At 48.8% G+C, this 18,623-nt stretch overlaps 1 protein-coding gene across 4 annotated transcripts in view; it reads left to right on the top strand.

Moving 5' to 3' along the window:
- The window catches only part of CASZ1 (castor zinc finger 1), a 202,145-nt gene that overhangs the window by 19,483 nt on the left and 164,039 nt on the right, over window positions 1–18,623 (top strand). For all 4 annotated transcript variants that reach the window (XM_068158406.1, XM_068158403.1, XM_068158405.1 and 1 more), the window contains exon 2: window positions 16,032–16,175. The gene's annotated coding sequence lies outside the window, so the exon portion shown is untranslated. The remainder of the gene's footprint in view (window positions 1–16,031; window positions 16,176–18,623) is intronic.

Here is an 18,623-nt window from a genome sequence, read left to right as displayed (position 1 = left end):
AATGGGTGAGATGGAGTGCTGGAGCTAGGTCTTCATCAAAGATACAGAAGAGCACTTTGCTTGTCAGTGCAGTCTGCTACATCCTGACCAAATTTGCTTCCCCTTTTTTAAACTGTGGCAGGTTTGAAATGAGGGGGAAACAATCTGGTGTGTGGAAGAGAAACCCCAACGCATTCAGTGGTGTGAGGGAGGTAGGAGGTTCCTGTGTGATCTGGGCAGAGGCTCGGGAAAAGGACAGTTGCCTTTCCAAGCTGTGGGTAGCGACAAATCCATACTGGGTGAAACTTTGCCAGGTTCCAGCCTCTGAATCAAAACCATTTTAAAAGCCAGCATCTGTTTGATTTTGCAGTGCTTAGTCCTGTGCCTGGCACTATGTTGTGCTAAGGGGTGGCATGGAGATGTGGTCAGAGCAGCTTGGGATTCCTCCTCCTCTGGTGACTCTCATTCTGATTCCCCTTCGAGCTGTCTTTCTCATTTGTCTTAAAACCCAGGAGCAACCATGTAGGTTTCTTGCAGCTCTTCCTTGGGACACTGTTGAGGAAGGAAGCTCTGACTGTCTTCTTGTGTGAATTGGTGTTCCTTCTGACACCTAAACAGGCATCCTATAGCAGAGGCCCCTAGGTTGTACCCCAAACTGTAAAGCAGTTTTCTGGCACTGGCAGATGCCTGCAGCTCATCACATGAGATTTTAGAGCTTCTCTTTTTCGAAATTATTTTATAATTTATGAGTGTCCCTGAACTGGTGCCTGTGAAGAGAAGCTGGTTCCCTGCACAGGAGGGAATTTCCCTCAGCAGTGGGGATATGTCCCTTCGCTTTTGACCAGAGCTGCCTTCCCCCTCCTAGACCAAGCTGCCTTCTCTTGCCTGTCAGAGGTGGCTGGCTGCATTTCCATGGCACCAAGCTTACCTGATGGGATGAAGGGTGCTTTGTAACTGTACTCATAGACAGATCTTTGATTTTGAAATACAATACAGTGACCTGTAAAAAAATGCTGTCCAAATGTATGTTTCACTGAAAATCGTTTGAATGCATTAAGGAAACTCAGCCTCAGTTAAAAACTAAAATCCATTTTAGCAGATGGGGGAAAGAATAATGGCACTGATTAGTCCAAACTTTCCTTTATTACACAAACAGGGGGGGGAAAAAAAATCTTAAAGACAAAACCATGGCCAGGACACCTTCCCAATGATTTCTTTTTTTTCTTTACATATTTTACAGACTTTAATTTTCAGTTTATTTTGGTCTCCCTCTGCAGTATCCAGAATCCAGAAGTCACGGTTGAGGGGGCTAGATCAAGAAAATAAAAGCCTTAAATAAACTGATTATGTCACTACCCAAAAGAGCTACAGTGAGAAGGATAAATGTTGACAAGCAAACTACATCAAATGTTGAAAAATTTGTCTGGGTTTCAGAGCTGCTTTTGCTACACACTGCAGAAAATCCCAAAATTCAAACATTGGGGAAAAAAAAGTCAGGCGGGGAGGCTGCGGTTGTCCCGGTTTGTACAAGCGTGAATTTACTTCTCACGGTGCCAAGTCCTGCCTCTGCCACAGTGGATGAACTGGAGCCAGTGGAGCTGCTCAAGGGTTTGTGTATGTGTGTGTGTCCTAGTCCAGGGCCTTGGTGGTTTTCATGGGCCAGCTCTGTCTCTTCTTCTGCTTCCTCTTTGCCTTTCCTAAGAACATTTTGGAAATGACAACTCCTTTCTGGTCTTTGTATAAACTGCAGCTACCTTTCATCAGCTGATATGATCTCAGCAGACGCGAAATAAAAGGGTTGATTTTAAAAGGTTCTCATTTGCAGGTGTGGAGAAATATAAGCAGAAGGTGAGGTTGAAAGAGAGGAGCACAATGTCGAGGGTCAGGCAAGGTTTTGGAGAGGTGTTTAAGACTGAGAGCTCCAGGTGAAGCCTTCCAAAGCGTCAGCTGGAGTCATACATCTCAAAGAGCAGGTGCTTAGAATTTTGGAAGGACTGTGTCTGTACAAGAGAAATATTCTTGTGCATGGACGTTGCTGGTTGCCCTATGACAGTTCTGTTATTGCTGCCTGCCCCAGCTCTCACGTTACAACACCAAAGGTCCTGCTGGTTTCAAGGGGCCAGCTCAGAGCCAGGCACCGCATCTCGGGGAGGAGGAGGGTCTTAGACTACAACCCCCTGAGAGCAGAAATGCTGGCAGGAGGCATCTCACCTCAGAGAAGTGATCTTCATGGGTTACTAGTTTTATCAGCAGTACATCCTTTTATACAGAGAGAAGGGAGAGAGGAGAGAAATTCCATCCGGCTCTGCTGATTCAGTGGAGTAAAGAGGTGGAATTCATTAGGAAAAAATTGTTTACGGCACAGCTTTAGTCAGAGGTTCTTCCACTTTAAGGTCTTGCTTTTTTTTTGGTGATGGATTGTTTGAAAGACAAAGCCAGCAGTAGGGGCTGCTTGGTGTTTTGGTCTTTATTTTTTCATTAAAGTTTAATTGCATGACTCGTTACGTGATGTAACTTCTGGAAATGCCTGTTGTAGTCGCTTGCAAAATTATTTTGGATTTGTTATGTTTGAATCTTGGGTGCAGGAGTGTTAAACCTCAAAGAGGTATTCAGACATGCATACAGAGAGAAAACATTTATAAATATATGGAGTAAGGTTTGATTCATGAACGGAAAGAGCAGAAACTGCTGTGAGAGAAGATTCTCCTTTATTCAAAAGCTCTTCTGCTGCATCACTAGGACAGAGACTAAGGGCCTTAAAATTAGTGTAACTATAATTTATGTCCACCTTAAGGACACTCTTTGCCTCCTTGTCAGTAATGGAGCCTTAAATATAAATGGATCCTCATCTTGCAAACACTCAGAGATTTTCTTTACCCGCATGAGGTGTCAAAGGAAGGGGGTTCCATAAAGAAAATAAGGCATTTGCATAAGTACTCACAGCATCAAACAACAGAGAGTTTGTGTTGCATAAACAACAACAATCCCATTAAAATCACGCTGCTTTCATAGCTGAGACAAAATGTAACAAAAACATTGAAACTGCAATAGATGTTGCTGTCTGCATTGGTATCGATTTCATCATTTGCCTTGCCTTAATCTTGGGTGGGTGAAGATTAAGAATCTCCACGTAGAGGTACGTGTGCGCAATACGTGGGGAACGTCCTAAGCAGCTTTCCTTGGCCTGGAGATGACGATTTGAGGGCAGAATGTTTCCTCCATGAAGCCTGGCTTTTGGAAAACAAAAAAGGATCTTTTTATAAATAAAAGTCTTGAAAGGAAAACATCCATGAGACAATGAAGTGGGGGAGCAAGTGCTTACTTTAAGCATGTTTTCCAAACCCTATGTGCCTTGTAAACACAAGAGCAAAGAGCCTTCCAAGTTCAGCCATGGAGCTGACTTTGTCCCCATTTTCCAACACAAAAATTCCCAAAGGAAATCTGGAGTGTAAGTGCTGAAAAAAGGGGAGAAAGGTAAAGGATGTGTTTGTATTATATAATCTAAATACTTATGTATAAAACATTTATACCTGTTTAACATGAGATGTGGTAGTTAAACTGATAGCCTGCGTGGAAACAGTTATTTTGGCTGGGTTCAAATTAATTAGCAACAAATTTCTACAAAATCTCGATAGAAATGAGAGAGGTAGCTCTGCAGTAAACCCAGTACCAGTTTGTATGAGGTAAATTCTTTATTCTTAAAGCCCCCACATCTTTGAAATACTGTTAATCAAGTGTGAAAAATGAAATACAAGGAAATTCCCTCTGTAGAGCATTTGTGAATTAAGGTTAACATGTTCATAAAATGTTGAGTGAAAAAACGAGCACTGGTCACCTTCAGCTCTGCTTCCCCTGAAAGAGAGCTGAGCTTCATCAAAGCAAAAAGCAATTTACTCAGAGAAAAGAAATCTCACCTAAAAGTTCCCAGCAAATGGTGGGGCTGAACTTCTTTTACCTAGAAAGAGGCAGGGATTTGCTTCCTCTTGGGTTTCTGCTCAACAATGGGGACTGGTTTTCACAAGAACTATGCAATGAGCCTGTCCCAGGGTGTGCTTCTGCACCCAGAACGTGTGGTCGCTTCCTGCTACGGTAAGTACAGGCTTCTGAAGAGACCTGCTGTATTCCTCTGGTTATCAGCCTGACAAGTCTGTCCTGGTTTTGTTTGAACCTGAGATTCCTTCACATTTTGTTTCTGTACACAATTTGTACACATGTGTTCGTCACTAGTTTGTTCTGGACTGTAAGTGACTCTCCAGCCAGACCAGAGCAGGTAGGTGTAGAGCTGGACTCTGGGTGTCTGAACCTGTGGGGCTGTGTTTGCAGGGGTAGCAAACTCAGATTGTCTCCTTGTTTTGGGATGCAGAACAATGTTTCTGTTCTTGCTGGCCATCTTTCTAGTGAGATTCCCTGAACCAGAGTGTAACTTAAGTGTGGCCCTGGACTGATGCCCTGCTGAGCAGCTTCCCTGTTGTAGGATATCACCTTAAAAAAAAAGAAAAAGAAAAAAAAGGAGGAAAAAAAAAGTTCAGACTTAAAGAAAGCACAAACTAAACCAGCAGGCTTGGAAGAGCAGTATCAGTCTCCTCTTAGACTGTGAAATTTATTTAGCAATGAAGGGGGTAACCTAGTGGTTAGAGCACAGACAGAAATCTTATCTTCTAGCTCTGACTAAATTGCTCTTTGAGTTTGGTCAGGTTACTTTAACTCCTTCTTTTCCCACCCTCACTGTGAAGTGAAGAATTCCCCTGTGGCATGTCATGCAGTAAAGCTGAAGTTTGACTGTTTGGCCAGCAAATATCTTTCCATATATGTGAGTTTGAGGTCTGAAATTTGAGGATGTCTCTTGAGTTCCCATGTACTTGCTATTTTTTTTTTTTCACTGAAATACCTCTGACTTTTAAAACCAGCAAAAGCAATTAGTTCACTCCAGGGAGCAATAGGTGCACACATGTCATTTTAAAAAATGGATTTGGTTCTGGGGATCTCTGAGGCTTTGTCTTAGGTTAGAGTAGTTCTGCTGCAAGGGATGTCTTAGACACTGGGTATGTTCAGTGCTGAGCTGGTGCAGCCCCGTGGTCCTTGTGCAGTTAGTGTGACAGCACAGTAATGGTCTTAAAAGTACTGCACATCACTCCAGCACGAGCATATGTATGGAGTGGACCTACAATGCATAACTGTAACAAGGAGCTAGAATACTGCGTGTGCACTTCTAAAATTGGCTGGGTTAATAAAATGTGCTGATTGCTCCCTGAGGATATCAAGGGACTGGATGATATTAGTAAGGGTCACCAGTTCAAATCTGGGGCAAGTTAGCAGTGACTGCAGCAGCCGTGGTACAGCCCTGCATGCTCTGCCCTAGGTGTCTCATAGGCCGGTACCTGCATCATTGCAAGACTTGCTTTCTTGGCAGCTGGATTTAAAAGGAGGATGGCTGGATGTGGTGCAGAGACAGGCTTCAGAGAGCACAGTCCCAGCTCTGCCTGGGATGCCAGTCCCATTCTCTGTAAGTGTAAAGCATGAAGCTGCTTGCTTGTGTCTCTGGATTCACAGTCCTGGCACTCATCTTCCAAGTCCTTCACCTTATTTACTTGTTGGAAGCAACAATTAATTTGAACATTCTGTTGTCTTTTTTGAAACAATGGTTGGTTTCCAAGCAAAAGGAAAGGTGGAAATACTTGGGTATTGCGTTTGCTGACCACTGGTGAAGGAGATTCAGGCTGCCAGTCCAGGACAGAGAGTGCTTTCTACCTTGGAAGGTGGAGTACAACCAGCAGACCTGCACAGTGCTGCTACATCAGTCTTGTGAAGACAAGGCAATGGTCTCAGGCAGTGAGATAATCTGAGCTCACCACTTGCCTCTCTGGGTGAGCAGAGGCTTCCCAGCTCACTCCTCAGGGCTGAGTGCTCTTCAGCAGAGGTGTCGTGGCGCTGGCAGTACACACCTGCGTGGAGAAAATTGGTGGTTTCTGGCTGTGCTCTCTGCAACATCCTGCCCCTCCATGACACACAGAAGCTGAACAACATGACAGGTTGAGCAGGAGGGCAGCTTCTGGTCAGGCACTTGTATTTTTGCTGCCTTAGCTGCTGTTATAAATTCCTCACTCTGGCCTTTCACTTCTGATATTTTTCTCTTGGCCAAATCAAAGATGGTTTTGTTACCTCCGGCTCCCTGCGGACGCGGCAGCTTCAGGCAATGAAATATGCTCCAGCCTTTAGAGAGGGAGGACAGGGGACCTGCTGCTGGGAATCCAAGGTAGAGAAAGATTCCGGGAACAGGGCTAAGGCTTTTGCCTTCATTTCTGCCCTGGCTGCATCCATGTGCATGTGCAAAAAACAACAAACCTGCCAGTTGTGTGCTGGGAGAATAGATGAAGGTGCTTGAAAGTGCTGTGGGATTTATGTGGAATGAAAAACACACAGCAGCATGTGGAGGCTGGCACTGAGAAGTGCTTGCTCCTCCTTGCCACTACCCACCTATGGAAGAAAGGTTAGTGCAGCTCCTAAATTATATGTACTGTAGTAAAATGGATGAGTTGGGGAACAGCTGTAGTGTTTGTGCCTAAAAGGACTAAAGAGAAGTGTCACTGCCTGAGATTCCCCTTGGACTAGGCATGGAGGAGCACAGTCCTAGTGACTGGTCATGGATATTTAAAGCTAGAAGTGAGAATATGCTTTAGGGTCCTGGAATGTTCTTCCCCCTTGTTTTTCCAGTGGTGTTGAACAGACTTGGGATTCCAGATCCCTGTTTTCACATCATTCAAAAGCTTGAATATACTTGTAGGACTAATACAGAGACCCAGCTGGCAGTCCCTGGTGCACAGGAGGGAGAGGAGATGAACATTTTGCTGGAGTCCACGTAGAGCTAGCCAGTTTACTCCTGGGGCTGCTGGTGTTTAGTGTTTGGAGTAGGAGTCCTGAGCCCCCCCGATTTCTTGTACATGACTGTGTGGCTGTTCATGCACCTGGGAGCCCAAGGGTGCTTCTTGGTCTTTGCTGTCAATGGCAGGAACCCTGAGGGGCTGCAGTACAGTATGCCAGGCTCTGGGGGGGAAGCCTCTCCTCCCTCCATGAATGACTATCCTCACTCGTGGGTGATGTTTGGAAGGAGTGTGAAACTCAGCTTGACTGAGCAACAGTGCCAAGGATGAGTAAATTACCCTGAAGGGTAGAATTAACTCCTCAGGTCCTGCAACATGATCACTGTATTCCCCCCAGGGTCTGGTTGAGGGCCATAGGATTTGTTTCAGAGCTGTGAAGTTGAGGGATGCTCGGAAGGATCCCTGAGGCTTCTGGGTCAGGGCCCTTCACACTCTGTAGGAACTTCCCTTTTCCCCACACGTACATCTTCAGCTGTGGCTGCAGCAGCTGCTGTTTGAAGTGGGAGGGAAGGGTTGGAGTCTCTCCTTCAGGGGCTGCCCCTGTCAGCAGCTGCAGACGAGCGGAGGGGGGAATCTGGCCGGCGAGCAGGCGGGCGCACACAGAAATGATGCTAGAAGCCAAGGCTAGTCCTGCTGATGTGGCCCTTTCTCCTGCAGCAGATCATAAAATATGGCTCAAATTTTCATTACGGCCTCTATTGATTATCTTTTGGGACAGATGAATTATAGGGAACATTAAATTAAAAAAAAAGGGAAATATTTGAATGAGTTTGGGAGGTCGATGCCAGAAAGGCTGACGCACCAAGCCTTACTGGCATTTGCCTGCTTTGTGGGCCTGCTGGGCCCTTCCTGTGGTCCCCTTGTGGGGAGGATCTGTCTAGGGAGCTCCCCTTGTCTCTGTCAGCTGCCCTTGGGGAGCAGCAGGCTGGGCAGTGGCTGCAGGCCATGCCTAGGGACAGCCGGTGGCTGGAGAACCTGGCTGTTGTTTCTGAGTCTTGTCTGATGCCAGATGCTTTGCCTTTGCTGGGAGGTGGCCCTGGGGACCTTCCAGTTTAACAGCGCTGGACGGGTGTCTAGCTGGCACCTACCCTGGGATTCTCTAACAAAAGGGGAAGAAAGGGACTGTTAATGGGAGAAGGCCAGGTCATTGCATTTGAAGACATGCTTCGATCTGGTGTAAATCTGTGTGTGGAAGCCAACAGTGAATCATAAAAGCAGTGGTGGGCTTGTGAAGGTTTCCCTCATTCCTTGCACCAAACATTGCTGCCTTCATCTCTCCGATGATGAGGAGTCTATACTCCTCTCTCCAGGGTTCATCGAGTGCAGGAGCTGGTTCTCAATGTGGTTTGTGGTCAGGGACCTATGACTCCAAGTGAGAGAAGTGCCAGGATCAGATCATCCCTTTGTGCATGTGGCAGACAGAAGCCAAACCAGAGGAAGAGAGATCTGCCTTCTTGGTGGCTCTGGCCAGCTCTAATTTTGAGGATGAACCTGGCACTTTGTTCTGGTGGACTCTCTGCTTATTCAGCTTTTTCAGGTTGTAGTGTATGCCCCATGGTGCTCTGTACTCATCTGCAGGAGGTGTCCTGGGAAGGCTTTTTGTGTCATCAGAGTGGGTGATAGCCTGTAACCTGAAATGTAATCAGCATGCTTGGAGCAGCTGGAAGTGGGGAATAGTGATACTACCTCTTTCAGGACACTTTTCCCTTGCCCACTGATAGCAGGAGAGTCCTGGAGCAAATGCTCACAGGTAGCTTTAACCCCCCTTCTCTGTGCTTTGGTTCTGGGTTGTTTTCTGTCAGCTGGCAGCCAGTGCTTCTGAGGAATTCTCTGTTTTCTTTTCTAAGACTGAGAAGAATGCAGCCAGGGTCCCTCTCCAGCCAGCCGCCTTCACACACCAGCTCGCAAGACAAACAACCTCCCCGCATTCTCTCTTGCATCCTGACGCAAGGTCCTGGATGCACGATCCTTGTGCCCCACTGCTGCAGACTGACCCAGGGAGACACCCTTTCCACCCTCACCCCCAGCCTGCCACCACCACTAGCTTTCCTTCCATGGATCAGAACCATCACCCGAGGTGTCACCTCTCTCTTGGGACATGCGTGTGGTGCAGTGCTGCCTTTTGTTCGTGTGGCTGTGCAGATTCTCCTTGCCTACGCAGGCGCCCACTTGGCTGGGGGTTTCACCAGCCTGCCCAAACTGCCACTGCCCACACATCTGTGCTGTTGCCCACACATCTGCCTGCCCCGCTGCCAAGCTGGAGGAGCAGAAGCTCTCTGGGTGTGTGCACTGTCTAGCTGAATGCAAAACTTCTGCTGCCTTCTCTGGTGTGTTTGGGTGACCTTTCAGATAAAGCCTGTGTGGCTGAAGTGTGAGCATTCACCCTTGCTCATGGGAGATTTGGGTGCCAGCGGACAGGGCCACCTTTCTGAGCGCTCTGCACGCTTGTGTGTACGTGCTTCGCTCCCTTGCAGATCTCTGCTGATTTCACAAGCCATCCACAAAGCATTGGCTTCACCTGGGCAAATGCAAAAGGTGGTGGTTTCCATGGCTCCACGGCCTCTCTCGAGTGACACACCCTTTTTGTGTAAGCTGGCTCCCTGGAGTCGATTGTTTTTTGGCAAACAGCTTCATAAACTCCTCCAACAATTACACTGAAAAGAAAAAAATAACTAACACAACAAACCCCGTGCATTATGGAGTGAAATTACAAACAGGTCGGAGCAACTCCCCCAGCCAGCTCTGTCCCCACCAGCTCTTTGCTAGCCCCAAGTCCCCCGGTGCCAGGCAGGGAGGAGAGGAGCCCTGGCTGCACTTGCTGGACTTCGTCTGGGAGGTGCCTGGGCTGCTCCAACCCACCAAACTGCAGTGAGCTAACAAACATGAAGGAAAAGGTCATGTTATTCGGTTTTTATTTTTTCAGAGCTGCACACATCCCTCTCTCTGGGAGGGGAGGCTGCCCAGATGCCAGCTCTGATTAATTTAAATATTTACCAATCCCATTTTTTTTTGACTGTGTATGTTTGCGCTCTGTTTGTGTCCCATAAAATACCTGGTGTTTTGGGCGTACCCCGCTTGCAGGGTGCATGAGATCACACTGAAAAAATGCAGTGAAAAACATTTTCATGCCACGACAGATCAAATAGGATTTTGAATTAAGATGAGGATTTTTTCCCCCTTTTTTATCTCTGCAGTTTGGGTGAAAGGGTTTGCTTTTTCTTTTTTTTCAAATGCTTTTGTTTAACTAGGGAGAAAAATTGCCATGGGAATCCTCGAAAAAGTTGCTTTGGCTTCAGCTCACCGTGTCAGCCAGTGAAGGCAAGAGTTTGTGCTGGTCAGAGCACCCATGGCTCTTGTTTCTGTGCTGCTGGTGGTTTGTTCAGTGAGCGGTGGAGAAGCCTTGAGTCTGAAAGCCAGTGGCAGCCCTGAGCTGCTGGGTGAGTGACAGCAGCTCCGCTCCTCTCCCTGCCCGTTGCTCCTCTGTCTGTCAGACTTGCTCTGAGGCAAGTGCTGTCTTCTGCTGTCTGTGCATCCCCAGCACAGGGGGCTCGTCTCGTTTGGAGCTGCCAGGGTGCTGCTGCAAGTCTCACTGGTGGCTTGCTCGTGGTGCTTTGCAGGGGAGGTGGCTGAGTGACCCTTTGGTGAGCCTTTCACACCTGCTGGGCATGGAGACTTGTGGGTTTGTGTGCCCCAGAGCTGAGCGTGGTGCAGGAGCCAGTGTGGGCACAGGCATATCGTGGCATGTAGTCCTCTTTGGTATGGGATCTTCCATAGGATTTTAGCCACAGTGGCTGGCAGTCCTCTGGGAGGGAAGTTTTGTTTGTGGGTTCAAGCAATGAGAGCACTACTGACATTCACCCCACCTCCTTTTAATTGCTTCCCATGCCCATTGGGTCATAGTCAGATCCCAGCAACACCTGGGAAAGTACAGAGCTGTTCCTTGGAAAATGGCACCTCTCCAAATGCAGCACTACTGGGATCAGGATCCAGCCACCTCCTCTGTGCTCTGTGGTTAGCAGGCCAGGCAGAGCTTGGCCCAAAGCACAAGGCTTTAACAGGAGCTTTTTGGTTTTGTTTGTGCCCATAAATGACCATGGCTTGGACCTCCCCACTGTGAGCTGTGGGTCTTGGTGCTCTGTGTTGGGAGAAGCTCAAGGGGACAGGGGAACAGAGGTGGTGACACTACTGTCCGTGGGGCTCACAAGGAGTTGGGACAACAGGCAGATGCCAGTGTCCCTTGTTAAAAGCCTCAAGGCCATTGCTGAGGCAGGGTAGGATGTACAGATGTGTCCATCTGTGAGAGGTGGGGATTGGTACTGCCAGAACCTGAACCCTCTGGTCCTGCCCTGCTGTGGGGAAAGGAAAAGAGAAGGGAAAGAATCAGAGTGGGGGTGCAGGGTGGGCAGCAGTTCTCATCTGAGCCAGTAGCCACAGTCTGAAATTGGACCTGTTACTTTTGAGGAATGTAGGGCAGTAGAGGGGAGATGTTGTGTGAACCTGCACACGGCTCTTGCTTCAGTGTCCTAGGAAAATGCCAGCGCGTGGGATGGTGAGGAGTCGTAATTACCCCACAGCTCCAGCTCCACCACTGCACTCTTTGATCACTTATTACTTTTCTATTCCTTCTGCTTCTTGCTGTAATTGTTACAAAATCTCTCTGCTTTGGGAGGGGTCCAGGACTCCAGGGCCCAATTGCATCTGCCCTGATTCAGAAAGTGGGTCATGCTGCTTGGTCTGGGAAGAAGATACTCATCTTGCTTAGCATGATATTTATTAGGAGATAGGGAAGGGAATGCAACCGCGCTGTTGCCTAGAAAATTGCTCTGGGGGGATAGCGAAGGACTTGTGAGGGCAGAGCACAAAAAAGTTCTTGGGCACCCAGTGCCTGCTGGAGCTGTGCAACCTTCCCCATGCCAGTGGTGCTGGCTGCCCTCCCAGCGGACAGGTGGCAGGATGATACTGGGGCTGGGGATGAGGGAGAGATTTGTAGCTGCTCACTCAGCAGCTGCCAGGCAGCGATGGGCTCTTTACCTTCCTTGGAATGGAGGCTGGTGGGAGGGGAAGAGCAGATCTGATTTGTTCATAAAGACATTCACAGTAGCAAGTGAGGACATCACCTGGTTGGGTTTCACTGCTGGACAAGTGACCAGCTCTGCTCCTGCACCTCCAGACACACGGCCAGCCTGGGTACTCACTGTGCTGTGACACTGCTCTAAAAGGCAAGAGCTGTCCTGATAAAAGAGATCAGAAAACCTGGATCCTGATCCTAGGGTGATTGATGCTGTACTGTGTCCATCTCTCATGAAACAACTGAGAGAAAGAAACTCAGTAGAAGAGGCAAATAATGATGATGATGATGGTGATACACCCAGTATTGGTCCAGCAGGGTCTCACAGGAGGCACTCTGCCACAGACCGCCCTGCTCATGGTGGGTAGGAGAGCACAGCTGATCCTGCCAGTCTGGCTGGGCCTGTGCTGCTGCTTGCTGTGAAATCACCCTCAGGATTATCCAAAGGAAGAACTGGCAACTCCAGTAACTTGGAGGGCTGGATCCTCAACTCGTTTAAATTGGCATGACTTCATTGAAGCCACTGAAACTGCACTGATTTTACACCAGGTGAGGATCTGGTCCAGAATCTTCTGAAAGACGACGACAAAGAGAGCACAAAACAGAGGTATGATAGAGCTTACTTACTGAGCTGTCCTGAGTGGTGAGTGGGTCAGCAGGTCATTTCATTACACCTGGGACAACTTTGAAGGGCTCTGAATTCTTGTGGCTCTGGTGAATGCCAAAGCCCAGCTCCCTGGGGAGGATGAGCCACCCACAATTTTGCCTGCACTTTGAAATCACATTGGCAGGTTTGGTGAAAGCATCCAGTGTTACCCTGCCCGCGTTGTCCACTCATGGCTTTTCAGTGGCAGCATGGTCAGAGGAGTCAGAGACCCAGTGAAGACTCTCAACTTTTGGTTTGGCCTGTCATGCACCCTGCTAGGCTTCTCACAGATGCTCTAAGCCTGACCCACCTTTTTCCCACCACTAGTCTCCCTGTGACATGTGCTGCTGTTGGCTGGGGCAGACCGGCGTCTATGGCTTTAGCCTTACACCGCTGCCACCACAAGGCTTCGTTTCTCCAAGCCTGGGAGACGATGGGAGGAGAGTTTCCATGTCGAGGAAGGAGAGTAGCCAGTGTTTGTGTCCCAGATGACTGCTCCATTGGGCAGCATTACGCACATGCTCCCAGAAGTTGTTCGCTCCCATTGTGGCAGGCAGGGTTTGTTTCCCCAGTTCTGCACCTCATTCTTAGGTGGAGGCATTATGGGATGTATGCATGAATGTACATTGTTGTGTCTTTCTAGAGGAGGTTGTTTGCTCTACCGCTAGGCTCTTGGGACCTGCAGGGATGCACAGAATTCTCTCCAGCCCCCGGCGCGCACTCATATCCGGGGTGGATCTGGACAGAGTTTTAGCAACTCCCAGTGCAGCAGCTCAGGGCCGGAAGTGAAGAAGGGATAAACTATCCAGCTGAAACTCCTGTAGGATGTAATTACCTGAGCTGGAAGCTGGCCAGGACAGCAGGTATCGTGCATCATCTGCTGGTGGTATCAGAAGCACCCAGCAGTGCGGGTGAGGTGGTCAGGAGCGAGGAGTGACGTTGTTTGTGTGAGGGACAGGACCGCTCCCTCGTGGCTGCTGCTGCGGGCGTGCAGCGTAGCGGCTTTTGAAGTCACTTGGTGCTTGTTTCCATGGTTGTTCTGTGCACGTACCATGGTGCCTGTAAAATGCTCTTGGGAAGCTGCAGCCCATGGATGGATGGCCCTGTCCTGACGCTCATTCAAATGCTCCTGCTTTTCCATCTAAAAGAAAAGAGGAAAAAAGCTTAAGCAAAAAAAAAAATCCTAAGGAAAAAAAACAAAACAAAGGAAATTGACTTCCCAAAAATTACACCAAGCTAACATTTGAGGCCTGGCACGAGTCCATCGCAGCCAGGAAACTCAGAATTAACCCCTGCGCTCCCATGGCTGCCGGGAGGGGCTGCAGTCCAGCAGCACAGGCTGAAGCTTTGGAAGTTGGGGGCTTGGGGCTGGAAGTCCTCAACGTGTCTCTGAAGCACAGCAGAAGGTGTTTCGGTGCACCTCCATGCACGCAGAAAAGCAGCACTGGATGTAGGGGCAGCTTTATGCTTGAGGAAGAGGGTTAAGACCAGCTCCTGGTGCTCAGATCTGACAGCTGATACCAGCACCTGAGCAGGGCTCCTGTCAAGATGACTCTCCCTGTGGGCTCAGTGTTGGTGGAGCCAGGAGCCAATGACGCAGCAGGTACCTGCAAGCCGCTGCTGAGGAAGCTGGAGAATTCACACTCCAGCCCAGGTTGCAAGTGAGGACAAAGTTGACTCTTCGTTCCCACTTGCGCATGACGCAGCACAGCATAAATCATGGTGACTGACAGCTCCAGTTCAGCTCCGGTTAGAGGGGAAGGGAGGGGAGCACAGGTCAGGCCGGGGGGCAGCACTGGGGCTGTGTGAGCCGCTGGCCCTGAGCAGGTCATGGAAAGAGGCTCTGAGCAGAAGTGGTGGCTGGGGCGACAGGTCAGAGGTGGCCTGAGCTGGCAGAGCGGGATGGAGGGTGGCTTGCAAAACACCTGCTGGGCACTCCTCGCCTTGGGCTGGTGCTGGCGGTGCTGTGCTGGTGAGGGCTCGGCTCACTCAGCACTTCTGAACCAGAAAGGAATGGGCTGCTGGGCCTGCTGCTGCAGAGAGGATGGCACTGTGCTGAGAGCCCAACAAAGGTCCATCCTGCTCCTGCTGGTGCTCCTGCCGGTGCTCCTGCTGTCCCCAGCCGTGGTGGGCTGCCAACCTGCTTCTGCTGTGAAATTGCACAGCTTTGGGGTACTGCAGACAGAAGGCTTCATGTCAAAGCTTTGATAGTATCTCATTTCAGAGGCTGGGGGAGGTTGGGATGTGTTAAGGCTGAAAATATTTACAGGTTTTGAAGTTGAAACGCAAACAGGAAAAGCCCTTTAAAAAGTGAGTGTAGTGGATATTCAAAACAGGGATTGCCATGGAAACGCCACAATATTTGCTTAAATTGACACAAAGGTTGCTGGTTGCAGGGTTCTGACTCCTTTGGCTCCATTTTCTTTGGCCCAGCACCTATCACAAATTGATCTCAACAACCCTCTTTTGTTTTGCTTCTTTTATTTTTGTCTGATGGAAATTAAAAAAAAAAAGCACCAACAAAACCCTCCAGTCTCCAAATCCCACCTCAGACGAGTCTGAAGCTGCTGAGCTTCAGTCAAAGGTTGGAGCTAGGACCTTTTGTAATTTTGTGAGTAAGGTAAAACTTCTTCTTCTTTTACTTTGTGTGTTTATTCATTTCCTCCAGTGCAGGAAATGGAAGGGAATTGACTTAACTTTCTAGGGAGAGCAGGGAGAAGGGTGAAACCTGTTGCAAAGGTAGTAGTGTGGATCCAAGGAATACGGGGAGGGAAGTGGGACTTTTGTCATCCAGCTCTGGGACTGAAATGTGAGAGATTGCATGTGGGTTCCCAATTCCGCCTGAGATTTACCAAGTGACCTTTGACAAGTCACTTAATTACTGTGTGCCTCACTAAAGTGGAAATAAGAACTCTTCCGTTGTCTCAGCTGGTTGTGTTCATAATACCTCAGGGGCTGAGAGGTGCCCTGTGCTGTGCGGTGCACAGGACTGACGATGAAGCTGTGTTTGGCTGGTGCTCGTAAGACGAACACAAGCGAAGGGTTGCCCCTGAAAGAGGGATGGGATTCTGAGCTCACGTGTGCAGGAACGCTCGGCTGGCTACGGGGGGAGGCTCTGTGCAATAAGTGGCTTAGTACTGTAGGCTGCTTCTGCAACTGGCTGACCTGGATTTTTTTCTGGGGAAAGTTGGAGCATGTGGCCCACTGCCTGGTCACCTTGGCAGTTGGTAGCTTGCCTTGTGGGTTGCCAGCGCTGCACATGGCAGAGGAGATTGGGATACAATGTGTTTGGCAGGGTGTGAAATGCCTTGTCCTGCTGGACTGTTGTGTGTGACCAGCGGCTGAGCTTTGTGGGTGGCTGTGGCATTTGAGGCCAGCGTCATTGCTTGTGCTTGTGATTCACCTGAGTTCCTGTACTGCTCCATAGGGAATGTTCATTTCCTTTTGAAACTCTCCCCAGGGCAAAGAGACTTCACCAAGTGAAGGGAGGCCATCAAATTCACACTGTCTTCACCTGAGACCACCTCCAAAACAAAGAATCTGACTTCACTCCTGGCTTTGTACACTGGAATGGACCTTGGAACCTGTGACTTCTCAGTGCAAGGTACACACTTTTGTTCTGTGATCTGTTTGCTCTGAAGTAGGGCTGGAGTGAGTGACTGTGGCTCTCCAGAGCCTCCATTCCAGTTCCTGGGAAAGTTTAGAATAGCTGCTGGAAGTCACTGGTTTGGGTGGTAAACACATGATAGGGTGTTGGTTTTTCTTGGGCTGGTTTACAAGTAGGACTGAGTTTACTCCTGACATGGCTGCCCATTTCTGCACAGACACAGGCACCCAGCTGACACAGCAAAGCGCTGGTTTGAACAGCTCCCTCTCAGCTTCCTTCTTCCTAATGAGCTGCTCTGCAGCATTAACAATTAGCTAAGTAGTGTGCCAGGACAGGCAGCATGGGAGTCCCTGGGTAAGTATTGTGTGGGACAGTTTCTGATTGACTTGTTTCACGAAAGAAGAGGAGTTTGAGGATGTCTGTGGTCATGGTAAGAAACTCAGAAAGGTTGTGAGGGGGCGGGACTCTGTTTCTAAAAGCCATTTTACTTTCTTCACTGCTTGGCTCCCATCACAGCTTCTCTACAAAGAAAGGTATGGCATGGCATGGCCTAGCTGCAGGATAACAACTGGGATAATGTGTTTCTTCTCAGTGATTTGGGGATTTGGGAGGTACCTGGTGACACTGCCATGCTGCTGCAGATAGAATGAGCTGGGGCTTCTTGCTCTGTCTGGGCTTTGTATGATGTGGTGCCTGCTCTGGTGGGAGTAGAGGTTTTGTTGGGGGTATCTCCATACTCTGTTGGCACCATTAGATTAGGATGATGCCTGAATGAAGATCAGCAACCTGAAGTACCTGTGGGGATTGTGTATCACCATGTTTCTCTCTTTTGCTGTTGTGGTATAAATGATACCTGGGCAAAGCAGTGTGCCCAAAGCTGCTGTGAGTCAAGGGTACAGCTGAGGTCTTAACTAGAAGGATCCAGGGTGGAGGGACTGTGTTGGCTTAGCAGGAGGGAAGATGAGAAAAGTCACAGGACTAGGACAGTGGTCTGGAACTTCAGCTATCCTTGTCCATCCTTGGCTGTGCATGGCACAGGGGAATTTGCTCATGTTCTGAGTGCCCTACCTTAAAGAGCAACAGCCATGATCCTCTAAGGCTCAGCAGGGCTTAGTGCTTGCCACGTGTTCAGAGCCTACAGACCGGAGTGCTCCCAGTAAACCTGCCAGTAAACACAGTATGCTTCAGGATGGGATATGGGTGAACTGTGCCTTCCCACACCTTCCTAGTGCTGAAATTCCTCCAGGGTCTGGCATGCTTTATTTGGAAAGCTTGGGTTTGAACTACTAAGGTGGGGAATTCTGGCCTTTATCCCTGTTCATGAGCTGATGCTGTGTCCCCTTTTAGAGCAGTGGCACACTCCTTCCCTGGATCCAGAGGCAAGAGGGCTTCCCAAATCAGAGCTCTGCCCAAGGGGATAGGGTAGTGGAACACAAATAGCCTTGAGGTTTTACCAAATAAGATACAAATTCTCAGGTCTGACTGCAGCAGGTAAATTTTCTGCCAAACATTCTTATGTACCTCTTCAGAGGAGCCAAACATCCCAGGGGAAAAGCTCTGCTGAGCAAGCTGCTGCATAGATTCTGGGTCCATTTTTCCTCAGAGGGAACTTTCCCTGTGACCCCTATCACAAAGTTTCTGCTGGTGTGGTTCCAGGTATTGAAAGCCTGGCATGTCCATCTGCCATGGAGCTGGGATGATCAGGACCTTTGACACAAGGCAGCAAGAGGAGGACGCTGATCTGTCAGGAATTCCTTAAATGCTGAAGTGAACCTTAAGGTTCAGGATCTTGCAGATCAGTACTCCTCAATGTTTGCCTTCTCCTCCTAGTACCTATTGGGTGCATTGCCTGAGTGTCCTTCAGGGGCTGTTTTCTGAGGGACAGAAGCTTATTAGAGACCCTTGACTCCAGCTGCTTTCTGAGGTCCCCCTAGTTCTACAAACATCACTTCAGAGAAGGAGATGCATTTTGCCTTTCAGGCATGTGGCTTTGTGATCGCTCATGCTCGGGACTAGAAATCACCGTGTTCCAGTCTTCAGCCCTGGAGCAGTGTATGGCTTCTCCTTTCAAAACAAGCTCAATTTACTTTGGGCTACAGAGGCTGTTCGCACGCTCTTCAGACCCCATCCCTAGGCTGTGATTGCTTTTGCACCCTATAAGCACAAGCTGGATGTTTAGTCTTAGAACTATAAGGGTTGCAGGGAGTGTGCTTGTTCAGTTGATGAAGGGTAGCCTTTTATGCAGAGAAAAAAGCTAAAAAGTGGGAAAAGGATTAGAAGGACCTGCTCTGTCTGTGGGTGGCTTTGCAAAGTACTTCTCCTTCCTTCAATCCTAAAGTAAGCCTAAATTTGGGGCTAACTTGGGCCATCTGCATTATTTTTGCTAGGATCATTGGGATCTCCACATGGGCACAGCTGCTGAGGCTGTGAGGTGGGAGCTCTGCC

Source organism: Melanerpes formicivorus, unplaced genomic scaffold (assembly GCF_026170545.1).
Source record: "Melanerpes formicivorus ecotype bairdi unplaced genomic scaffold, bMelFor1.0.p_v2 SCAF_39, whole genome shotgun sequence".
Lineage (NCBI taxonomy): Eukaryota > Metazoa > Chordata > Aves > Piciformes > Picidae > Melanerpes > Melanerpes formicivorus.
Note: the sequence above shows the minus strand (reverse complement) of the source record. Positions and strands in the feature narration are given on the sequence as shown.